The sequence below is a fragment of the Odontesthes bonariensis genome, chromosome 5, assembly GCF_027942865.1.
Source record: "Odontesthes bonariensis isolate fOdoBon6 chromosome 5, fOdoBon6.hap1, whole genome shotgun sequence".
Taxonomy (NCBI): domain Eukaryota; kingdom Metazoa; phylum Chordata; class Actinopteri; order Atheriniformes; family Atherinopsidae; genus Odontesthes; species Odontesthes bonariensis.
Genome location: NC_134510.1, coordinates 3,619,678 through 3,632,243, shown reverse-complemented (window position 1 = coordinate 3,632,243; position 12,566 = coordinate 3,619,678). Strand labels below are relative to the sequence as shown.

The following is a 12,566-nucleotide window of genomic DNA, read 5'->3' as shown; positions in this document are numbered from 1 at the left end:
GCACCAGACTAGAAGGTTGTTAGATCGACAAGCAACACATGGTCCCCACAGTTTAAAAGATTTTGCTAATTTTTTGGAACCATACAAAGAGGTTTTTTTTTTAGATGTTCCGGTTATGCAAAATAGCTGTGGTATTGCCTGTTACCAGTGCAGCATGTGAGATGAGTTTTTCAGCTCTTAAACTCATCAAAAATCTCCTGCGTTCAACTATGACAGAGAATAGACTCACATGTTTAGCAATTCTCAGTATTGAGTCTAAACGTGCAAAAAATTTAGATTTGGACGAGTTTGTGAAGAGATTTGCTGCACAGCACAGCAATCGTCGCATTCAGCTTTTGTAAATTTGATACAGTATGTTTTGTTATTGTTAATAGGGGAAAAATAAAGAAATTGTTCTCACAAACCTGTCTGACCTATTCTATACACATACAGTCACAAAATACTTTGGCAGGCAGGCCTTTGAGGGAGGGCTTTACTTCTAGGATAATGCTGGAATTTTGTAAAGTGCTGGGAAGTCCTCAAATTTCTAAATCATTCCTATGGCTTGATTTAGCTTTCAAAGTGCCTCAGATTGATTCAATTGAATTAACAATGTTCAACATTTTCGACCGGGGGGGATATGCCCCCCCCCCCACACACAGTAGGCCTGCTTGGGATGAGCAACATTTCTGCTGCTACAATAATCCCAAGGGAAACACTGTTTTAATGTACTAAAAAGTAGTATGCTCATGTATGTAGACCAAATATTGAATTTATCACACTTGGGTGTTGAAAAAATTGTTGTATATGGGTTCATATAAAGTACAAAGTAAGATGGGCTTCCTAAAAAAATTGCCACCCTACAATATATGCCTGCCACCCCATGTATAAATCTCTAGAATCGCCACTGGGTGGCTGTCGAAGCATCCACCTGTATTTTCTCAAGCTTCTTACTTAATGGTGCAGGATTAACTGTATGAAATGCACTGGGGAAATCAAAGAACATGATCCTCACTGTTCTGCCTGCTCAGTCCAGATGAGAGTGCAGGTAAAAGATGGCATCTTCAGGATCAACCCCAGGATGATAAGCAAACTGCATTGGATCCTAAAAGGTGTTCGCATGCTTACTTAGGCGAGCCAGTAACAGTCTATCGAGGACATTCATGACATGAAGGGGAGATGTTGGTAGGGATGGGAATCGAAAACCGGTTCTTGTTGAGAACCAGTTCCCAGTGTTTCAATTCCTTGGAATCGTTTGGCGATTTTGCAAACGATTCCCTTATCGATTCCAGTGGGCGCGAATGACGTCACCACGTTAAGTGACGAGTCCAGTGCAGCCAGCAGTCAACAGTAAACATGGCGCCCAAGCGGTACGCTTGAAAGTTTAGTTACACATCCCTAAAAAAGACGACAACAGGGCAACTTGCAAAGTGAATATTTCACCAAAGGGAGGAAATACTACCAACATGCAATAACTATGAATGAATGTCACGTTTTCGATCTGCTGCGGACTAACATTGGTGAATCTGAACCCAGCAATGGTAGCAACGTTAGCATGTCCTCGGCTAACACTGCAGGTAACTAACTAACTAACAAACACTGCCTATCATGTTAGCGCCATTTGCCTGATTGTAAAACCTGCTGTTAGTAACGGTTAAGGTTAAATGAATGCCTTCTCAGGCATTACATTTAGATGAAATCATGAGAGACAGAGCCTGACTGGCTCAGAGCCAGAGGCTGGTGGTACTACCCTCAGTTCACCTCTACCTCCAGCTTCTCCTTTCACCAGAGCAGGGAAGAGTTAAATTACCCAGGCCAGGATAGACCAATGTGGACCTTACCGTTGTTGGGTTTGTAAGGTCATGACTCGTGTTACTTCTAAACTAAACAAAGTTGATGCTAATCGACCGGTTTGTTGTCTTTTTCTCCAATTGAGAATCGATAAGGGAACCGATAAAGAACCGAATCATTAAGCAGAATCGAAAATGGAATTGGAATCGTAAAAATCTTATCAATTCCCATCCCTAGATGTTGGTAAGGTTGTGTTGAGATCCATGACTGAGGTATAGGTTGAAATTATGGAGGCGTGACAGGGAGCATGTGGGTACAGGTCGGTGGGAGGTTTGTGGGGAAGAGCACACTTCAGTGTTGATCTGAGCTGAACCCGTTGAAATACATATTCAGCTCATTGGCTCTGTCCAGGCTTCCATCAGTCTGATCCTCTTTCATCTTAACAGCTGTGATATTCATTTACAGCATGCAGCTATTCTCTGATGTAACACTAGCCTGACTTCTCCCTCTCTAACGAGTCAGAGCCCTGTACAAGCTGAGATAAATTACTATCTTGTTCTCATCGAGTAGACCAAATGTGCCATCTACAACATGTTCAATTAAATTTGTGAATCAGAGAGGAAGTCGAGTCCCATACAATTACACATGAGGTCATGTCTGTCTCCTCATTTACAAAGCATAAAAATCTCCAATTTTAGCAAATGAGCAACATTATTGAGAGACTGGGAACCTCGTCAGCTCCCAACAGCTGGTGCAGTGGGTTTTCCTTTTGTTTGTCAAAAGGACAGGAAATGGTTGTTAGCCTCAATTCTAATAAACTCACAATTTAACATTGTGTAAAAAATGCTAGAATGTTAGACAAATTACTTTTTTTTTCATCTCAGTTAGCATTTAAAATGCATCTCTAACATTACGGGGTGATACTGCCACTTTTCATGCTGCCTTTTGTTGGTCAAAATGAACACAAATGTTCCCTGAAACACACTGCTTATAAAGTATTTTTAAAGATTAAAAAGATATCAAGTCCACGATTAGAAAATGTGAAAATATGTTGACACAACAACAAACTACCAAAATTTAGACACCAGGCAAGGAGGGCATTAATAGAGAGATAACAAAGATGCCTCAGATAACCGAGGAAGCTGCAAAGCATACCAGTGATTGACATCGTCATGTCATATTCACAGCACCACTTAAGGCTGAGTTATACTTCTTTTAACTGCCCTTGCGCTTGCGTCTTGCGCGTATGTTAATGGCTCGAGACGTTTATACTTCATTTTGCTTTGTCGGCGGTTGCGTGTGCTGCGTGGCGATTCACCGCCAGGACAGTAGGTGGAGTAGCGGTTTTTTCCAATGACAAGCCTACTACGATGAAAGGAAATTCACCGCCAGGAGCTCTTTGGCAAGTCTCTCTTCCATAGATTCATGCTTCTTCTTCTTCTTGTAAACAGCCGGTATTTGTCAGATTTTCAACACCTTGGGGGTCTAAACGACTACTTTCTCGCCTGAAAATGTTTCAAATGTTGCTAAAGTTATATATTTACAGAGTTTATAGCTTTAGGGAAATCAGCTTTTCAGGCCAGCTGATTTCGGCTCGGGCAGGAGTGAAGTGCACTGTGTGTAAACGCTCTGCATACTGTCAGATCGATCAAGTAGTAGGCGGTTTCGACCACAGCCAGTAGCTTGCGCTTGCGTCTTGCGTGAAGTTTAGAAAATTGAGGTGACACACGCAAGCACGCAAGGGGGGGCTTGCAACCGCGCAAGGGCTTGCGTTGCGTCTTGCGTTACCGACTATAAACCAGGCTTTAAAGTCATACGTTACACAAAGCTGGGCTTTATGGAGGAGTGGCAAAAAAGAGAGCGAAGTTCACCAAAAAGGAACTTTCCAGGCATGAGAAAAGTAAGATGACTTGGCTTTTTTAAAATGATATTTCTGAGGGAATATATTGGTGGCATCAACTGTGGGAGAGGTCTTTTTGATTAATTAGCCTAGACAACGATGGTGAGTGATGTTTAATACATGAAATCTTTTCACGAAACCAATTCGACTCTCCCCGAAAACCTGCACTGGGACAGAAGTTCAGCTTTCAGCAGGAGAACACCATGAAACACACTTCTACAGATGCACTGGGGAGAGCGTCCTGACAAACTCCATCAATGCGTGGTGTGGGAGCTGCACAATCCAGAGCAAAAAGGCTCTCCAGCGTGTCCTTAAAACGGCCCAGTTCATCTATGGAGCTGCCTTCCCCCCCACTACAGGAAACCTACAACACCCGGGTCACTAAAAGGGCACAAAACATCGTCAGGGACCGCACCCACCCACAACACAAACTGTTCACACTCCGGCCATCTGGCAGACGCGACAGGAGTGTGAAAGCAAGGACCACCAGACTGACTAACAGTTTTTATCCCCAGGCCATCAGACTTTTGAATCATGGACTATAACCCCACTTTTGGACTGTAACCTGCAAGAGTTGCAATTTTTGCACATGACATTTGCAAATGCATCTGTCCTATTTGCACACTGATCTTTTGTTGCATATTTTGCACTTAATATTTTATATATATATTTTTTTATATTTACGCTTTTTAAAAAAATGTTTTGTGGTGTGTTGTTGTAGTAGCATAGTTCTTTTGGTTGGGAAGTCGCAAAGTAAGATTTTCATTACCCAATAAAAACCACTGTCTCTGTTATTGTGTTAATGACAAATAAACATCTTGAATCTAAAGCAAAACTTGAGAGCAGGATCGTTCAATGTCTTGGAATGGATTCATCAAAACTTAGACCTTGACCAACAAACAATCTTTGATATGACTTAGTAAAGCTGTATGTCAGCAGACCCCAGCTTGAAGAGGCTTGAGCGGTTTGGTCTTAAGGAACAGGAAAAAAAATCCTTGTGGCTTTGTGGCACACTTACAGAGACATAGTCATTGCTGCACAAGGGAATCCAAAAAAAGTGTTTCCTTGGTGCAATATGCATCTCTGTTTCTTCCTTTTACATTTGTTTTATATTGTATTTGTCCAAGTAATTGGCATGTTGAGCTAAACAAAGGATTCACACCCCAAAAAGTCTGTTTTAATTCAGATTATAAGGTGACAGGATTGAAACAAAAAATGCCAAAGCATTTACTGATAGATAGATAATGTTTTTCAAACCTCATCTCTATTGTAGTGTTTCCTGTGTATTTATTCATATTCGGTGTGATTCACCTGAGACTCATGGTCCTGCTCATGCTCAAATGTTTGCTTTCCACCAAATGTCGATTTGTCAGTAGATCCATGCGATACTTCTATTTGACCTACGACTAAGACTTGTTCTTTGTTAAAGATTTCAAGCTCAGCTTATCGAGTCTTCCTTCTGTCTGGACACCTTGCTACCCACCTATCTACACGCTCCATTGCTCAACCAATTTGGAATGACTCACAACAGAACCTTGTCGCCTCAGTCACACGTCTTAGATCTCTGTAAGATAATTACTTTCAGCCTCACACACATTTAATCGACACAAGATAAGGAGTAAGTACTTTTTGTTTGTTTGTTTTTGCCACAAGAGAGACTCAGTATCTTTCTATTGTAGACATTCACAACTTCCCAAGATACCTAGGACTTTCGTTTAATTGTGCAGAATAAACTTGTTAGACTGCTGTATTGTCTCCTGCTTAAGGTTCTGGTTTAACTAAAACATGGATGGATGGATGGATGGATGGATTGATGGATCTGCTTATCAGATCTTGGCTAGAGCTTTCATTGCATGGATCAGAAACATGTATAACAATCAGCACAGCATGTTTCTGAATGGAAAAAAAAACTAGCAATCAAAAAACCTTTCATTTTGAGTGGCTGAAAAGTGGCTGGTAGCATGTGTTGCTCTTGGAGAGTAACCTACGGTACAGGTCACAGTTTCAACAACACACACATTAGCCTAAAGATGTCTGTGGCAGAGCTCGTCAGAGGTGAAGATGCACCTCTCCTCTGCCTTTTAATGGTTCTGACCATGGTATTCTTCTGTTAAGACTGTTGGTTTTGGAGGGAAAGAGAAGACAAAGACAGAGACGGACAAAACAGGAGGAATAAAATAAAACCAAGAATACCCCCTGAAATATTAGGAGTACAATTGTGACCAAGAAGAAAAGTCAGTCACACACCACAGATTGTTGGTCCCATATTAAATGAAATGACTCGCACTCTGGAGCCCTGCCAGGAGCAGCTGGGCATGTGTCCTCAGGTGACTTACCGTAGTGTCCTTGGAGATGACGCTGAGCCCCACTTTGCGTCCGATATGTTCATCTGTGAGTGTGTGTATGACGTAGAATAGGCAACGTGTAGCCTGTATACTGCCTGTATAGTCCTAAAGGTAACCGTGTAACCTCTTGACTGTATGGACTAAGAAAGTGAATTTGGTTTGTAAGGTAAAGGTGCTTAAAGTGGTCAACGGGACTGGATACGGGACCATTGATAATTTGTTAAATGTTTTCACAAATGTAACCAAATAAAAACCATAGGGCAGACTTAAATGGATGCAGCAGCTTAACTAGGTTATTTAATCCTAGAACACTAATGTCGATTTTTGTAACACCATCACTACCATTGGGTGTATTTTCCCTAATATACCCTCCCAAAAAAACACAACAAATACAGTGCTGTGGCACATGGCAATACATTGAATAACTCTTCTTTTATTTCTAGTTACACAACACCTCATAAAACAAAAAAAAAGTACAATAGGGGGACCCTATAAATAGGGACTAAAATTAATTAAAATTTAGGGAATAGTTAATGAGATTCATGAAAAATAAATAATGCGACTTGTTCTTTGGTCCACCCATTCCTGGAACATGTGCGTGGCATGGGTGAAAATCCGCCCACATTAGTGCTTTAGAGTTAAAGTAAAACTCCTGAAACAAGGGTATGTACAAACCACAGGAATTAATAAAATATTCACCTTGACTTCACTGAGAGAGCACATCAACATACACCCATCCCCCAAAACACGTACACACATACTGCTGTGTGGGATCATCCCCACATGCAGCTGTCTGGAGGCATTCTGCTCTGTGTGGTGTGCTATCATGTCCTTTGCAGGCTGAACGTGCAGAAAATGTAGACCAACATTCAATGATCATCATAAAAAGCTTAGCTGTTCAGACTATACAATTTGACTACATATTACTGTTTCTTTGATGAAAGCTTCCTTGTAATTTTCCCTCACTTTTCTCCTCCATGGGGGACAGACCATTTGCAGACATTGCAAGGAACGGTTTGCAAAGGTAACAGGAAACAACCAAACTGAAAAAGCTTAGATATTCAGAAAGGCAACACTTAAGAGATTCAAACCCAGTAAGCTCTGTGCTAATCTGATGCTAAAATGACTTGATTTTCCTCTCAATGTAAACTCAAGTTCTGACTTAAGGGTGATTTATGGTCGCCAACGAAGACCCTCCGTCGCACTCCGTCATTTGCGTGCGTCGGCCAAAATTCCTATCTATCCTTCGAGGAGATTGAGACTCGCGGAGACCACAAGGGTTGTGATTGGTCGGCTAACAACATCATTTCTGGAATCACTTTTCCGGTTTAGCTCCTTCCTCTCAGAACAACAACACCTCCATTTTTGAAAGAGTTTACTGTGTGCCGGGCAACATTTGGTCAAAATTATTTGCATTTCAATTTCAACAAGCTCCAACTCCAACAACAGTCTTTCTATCTCGTTCGCCATCGTTCACTGTGAGGAGTGGAACGGAGCCGGAAGGTGAACAATCAATCGACCACTTTCACGATAGACGTAAGAGATTGGGTCGTCTAACGTAGCGACGCCTACTGATCGGGAGGTGAATTGCCTTGCGTATCCGACAGCCCGACGGAGAACTTCGAAAGGACGGAGAGCCTCTCCGTGACTACAGAGTAGCATACTGAGGCCTTTAATGTTAACAAAACAAGAAATGATCAAACACCAACATATTGATCAAGATAAATACATATTAAGTTATGGTAATAACGATAAAAAACATTTGATCCTGACAAGGTTTTAAATAAGGTAAATACAACCAAAGACTAACAAACCCATTGTCTAAACAAACCCATCTCTAAACCCATTGTGTCATAAAATAAGAGGAAATCTGTGGAGGCAGTGTGGGAAATGTCCGTCCAATGGCTTTGCTTTGCGGGAAGACGTATTGCGTCACTTCCTGTTACGTTGTTTGTGTTCTGTGGAATTTCTTGCTCCTCTTGGACTACTGGTAATCACTTTATTTCTCCCTAAAATGTACACATTTTTGCATAGTTAACTCAAAAGCATACTTGTTCTATCCTAACACTCACTCCTACAGATCTTTAGTCTTTATTTTTACTTTTTAGCAGTGTGTCTGGTTCTCTAGCGTAGCATGGCTACCGGTTCTCTTCCACCATCTCCTGCTTTCACCTGCTCCATGTTTCAGATGTTTAGTTACTCCTTTGCCTCCTTTAGCGATAATGGTACATGTAACAAATGTAGTCTTTTTGTAGTTTTGAAGGCGAGGTTATCTGAATTGGAAGCTCGGCTCTGCACTGTTGAAAATCAACCGATAGCGAGCCAGGTCCCTTTAGCCAGTGTGGAGCCACCTAGCGTAGTTAGCTCCATTAGTCGCCACCATAGCAGAACCCGAGCAGCCGTGACCCCAGATTGGCTGGGTGCTGTCATGAAGAGGCATAGTCCTAAAGTCAAGCCCGTGGTTCACCATCAACCTGTCCACGCTAAAAATAGATAAAAATAGAACCCGTAGTTTTCTCTGGACCCCTGCCAAATCTGACCAGTGATGACATGTTTAGCCGCATGTCGTCCTACAATCGCTGGTTGTCTAGATGGTGTCCAGCAAACAACGTGGGCTACATAGATAATTGGCAATCTTTCTGGAGAAAACCTGGTCTGATGAGGAGAGACGGCATCACGTTCACGTTCCTTGAACCACAGGCAGACGAGGAGGAGTGGCAGCTATCTTCAGATCAGGGTTACTAATCAGTCCCAGACCCAAGATTAGTTTCAGCTCTTTTGAATCTCTGATTCTCAGTTTTTCCCACACAAAGTGGAAATCACAGAAACCTCTTGTGTTTGTTTTTGTGTATCGTCCACCTGGCCCTTATTCTGAGTTTCTGTCTGAATTCTCAGAGTTTTTTTCCCAGTTAGTGCTGAGTACAGATAAAGTCATTGTAATGGGGGACTTTAATATTCATGTAGATGTTGAAAATGACAGCCTTAATATGAACTTTAATTCTATATTAGACTCTATTGGATTTTCTCAGAGTGTTCACAGACCGACTCACTGCCTTAATCACACCCTTGATCTTGTGCTGACTTATGGCATTGAGAGTGAACAGTTAACAGTGTTCCCTCATAACCCTGTCTTATGTGACCATTCTCTGATAACCTTTGAGTTTACATTACTTGACTATACAGTTTCTGAGAAGAAATGTACATATAGAAGGTGTCTATCAGAGGATGCTGTAACCAGATTTAAAGAGTTAATTCTATCATTAGTTTCTTCACTGCCATGTGCAGATATGACAGAGGACGACTACCTAAACTTTACTCCAGCAACACTTGACTCTCTTGTTGACAGCACTATAGTTTCAATGCGTACAGCACTGGACAATGTTGCCCCTCTGAAAAGGAAAGTAATCAGTCAGAAGAGGTTGGCTCCTTGGTATAATTCACAGCTGCATGCTTTAAAGCAGACTGCAAGAAAGCTGGAGAGACAGTGGTGTTCCTCTAATTTAGAAGAGTCTCAATTAGTCTGGAAAAATTGTTTAATGACGTATAAGAAAACCCTTTGTAAAGCTAGAACTGCTTATTATTCATCATTGATAGAAGAGAATGAGAACAATCCCAGGTTTCTCTTCAGCGCTGTAGCCAGGCTGACAAAGAGAGAAGATTTATGGAGTCCAGCAGCTTTAGAAGTATCTTTAGAACCTGATTTGTATTTAGACGGCTGCTGCCCAGTGGATCTCTCTGAACTAACAACAGCAATAGTCTCTTCTAAACCATCAACTTGTGTTTTAGACCCTATCCCAACCAGACTGTTCAAGGAGGTTTTCCCATTAATTGACACTTCCATTTTGGATTTGATCAATCTGTCTTTGTTGACAGGATATGTACCTCAGCCTTTTAAGGTTGCTGTAATTAAACCTTTACTTAAAAAACCTACTCTTGATTCAGAAGTGTTGGCTCATTATAGACCTATATCCAATCTTCCTTTTTTGTCTAAAGTTCTTGAAAAAATAGTTGCAGCTCAGCTTTGTGATCATTTACACAGAAATAATCTGTTTGAAGAGTTTCAGTCAGGATTCAGAGTGCATCATAGCACAGAAACTCCACTGCTGAAAGTTACCAATGATCTCCTCTTAGCCTCTGATAGCGGACTTGTGTCTGTGCTTGTCCTGTTGGATCTCAGTGCTGCATTTGATACGGTCGATCACAGTATCTTATTACAGAGACTTGAACATGTTATTGGGATTAAAGGAACTGCATTAGGCTGGTTTAAGTCATATTTATCTGATAGATTTCAGTTTGTTCTTGTATATGAAGAATCTTCCTCGCACACCAGAGTAAGTCATGGAGTTCCTCAGGGTTCTGTGCTTGGACCGATTCTTTTCACTTTAAACATGCTTCCATTAGGTAACATTATTAGACAGCATGGCATAAATGGCAACCAGACACCCTCTCTACCTTTAAGACTAGGCTTAAAACTTTCCTTTCTGATAAAGCTTATAGTTAGGGATGGCTCAGGTGACCCTGAAACATCCCATAGTTTAGCTGCTATAGGCCCAGACTGCTGGGGGAGCTCATCTGTCACACCTTTCCTCACTTTACTCTCTTTTTCCCCCATTTAATTTCTCAAATGATATTCTGTACATGTGGCATTATTGTGGTCATTAACTTGTGTTTCCCTGTTCCAACAGATATCTTTTGAATGGTGTTACAGTGTTTGCTGTCCCCTCTTTTCTGTCCTCTCAAACCCCAGCTGGTGGAGGCGGATGGCCACCCTTCCCGGTTCTGGTTCTGCCAGAGGTTTCTTCCTGTTCAAAGGGAGTCGTTTCTCTCCATAGTCGCCTCAGGCACGCTCAGGACGGGAGATTGGACTGAAGACAAGTTTCAGTGCAATCTGTTGGTTTCCTTAGCTAGGAAATTGTTTTTGAATTGGCTCTATATGAATGAATTGGATTTCATTGGAATATGATTACAATGAATTGAACTCCAATTGGCTTGAATTGGACTATATTATTTAAGTGCTTTGAGATGACAGTTGTTGTAATTTGGCGCTATATAAATAAACTGAATTGAATTGATTGATTCAACAGCTTGTAGAACCACCGTAGTAATTTGATCAACAAAGTGAGTGTTTTTTGCTTTATTAATGTTATCACTCAGCATGTTTTTGTGTCACTAATCATGGTAATGCCACCAAAACTGGACATGTAAATTGCATGTTGGTCCAACTAAAATCGTACAAAATCGAGACGCGGTAATACACCCAGATAATATGGCTGGGGTGTTAATGACTACTGGATGTTTTCACTCAACTGGACTGATATGAGCCTCTTTAGATGGTAACCAGCTTTTTGCATCTTTTTAAAAAAAACTGCATGGCGTAAGCAGTGTTGGGAGTAACGGCGTTTAAGTATAACAGCGTTACTAGCGGCGTTATTTTTCCAGTAACAGAGTAATCTAATTAATTACTTTTCCCAACGTTACAACGCCGTTATTGTTACTGAGAATATAAAGTGGCGCGTTACTACAATTTGGTTGTGGGCTTTCGGCTACACATAAGCTGCATGCTGCCTGGAGAGAGCAGGGGTGGGGATGATGACACCGTTGCAAATGCGATGATGATTGGCTGGGTGGGCGGATGCCCTGCTCACGCTGTCTCACTGCACGCGCTGATGACTAAACACACACGAGACGGCGACAATGGCGACGAGCCAGGGAAGTTCAAAGGTAGCGTTCTCTAACTGGAAGTACCGGCACTACTTCTCACTCATGGACATAAAAGGCAAGAATGTGTATGCCAGGGAAAAAAACTTTATCCACGTCTGCCTCAAGTAACTCAAATCTAATGAAGCACCATACATCAACCCATGCGAATATGAAGCACTTGTTGCTTCTGCAGCTGCTAACCCAACCCCAAGCCCAAAGGCAGCTAGCTAACCCAACCTCAGGCCCAAAGGCAGCTAGCTAACCCAACCCCAGGCCCAAAGGCAGCTAGCTAACCCAACCCCAGGCCCAAATGCAGCTAGCTAACCCAACCCCAGGCCCAAAGGCAGCTAGCTTGAGTTCAAATAAATACCGAATGTTCTAAATGACACAGTAACAAGGGACTTAAGACTTTTCTCCACACGTTTCTGTTTTTGACTTAGTTTTGCTGACTAAATGATCTAATAGTGTAAAGTGCCATGTTTTGTACATCTGGGGCTGAATAATATTCAGAAAAGTTTATGATTCCCTGCAAATAACTGAATAGATGAATAAAATCAACAGCAGCTCCAAAGCAGAAGAGTGACTTTCACTTTTTATTTGTAGTCAAATTAAAAATGACCGCTGTGTTAAATCTTATAGGTCTTGTCTTAGTTGCACGAAATAACTGATTTCTTTTTTGTTTGCCTACTACTGTTTTTACCAAAAAATTGGGCAGGAAAATCACAGGTACTGAGGTGAAAAGCATTAGTCACATTACAGACAAAAACACAACTAATTTGGCCTTGAGGATATTAGATGACCCGTTTCACCCCCTCTTCCCTGAGTACTCCCTTCTCCCCTCTGGTCTTCGT

At 41.5% G+C, this 12,566-nt stretch overlaps 1 protein-coding gene across 1 annotated transcript in view; it reads right to left on the bottom strand.

The window, feature by feature from the left end:
- tsnare1 (T-SNARE Domain Containing 1) overlaps positions 1–12,566 on the bottom strand; it is a 380,158-nt gene that overhangs the window by 259,679 nt on the left and 107,913 nt on the right. The gene's annotated exons all lie outside the window — the stretch shown is intronic.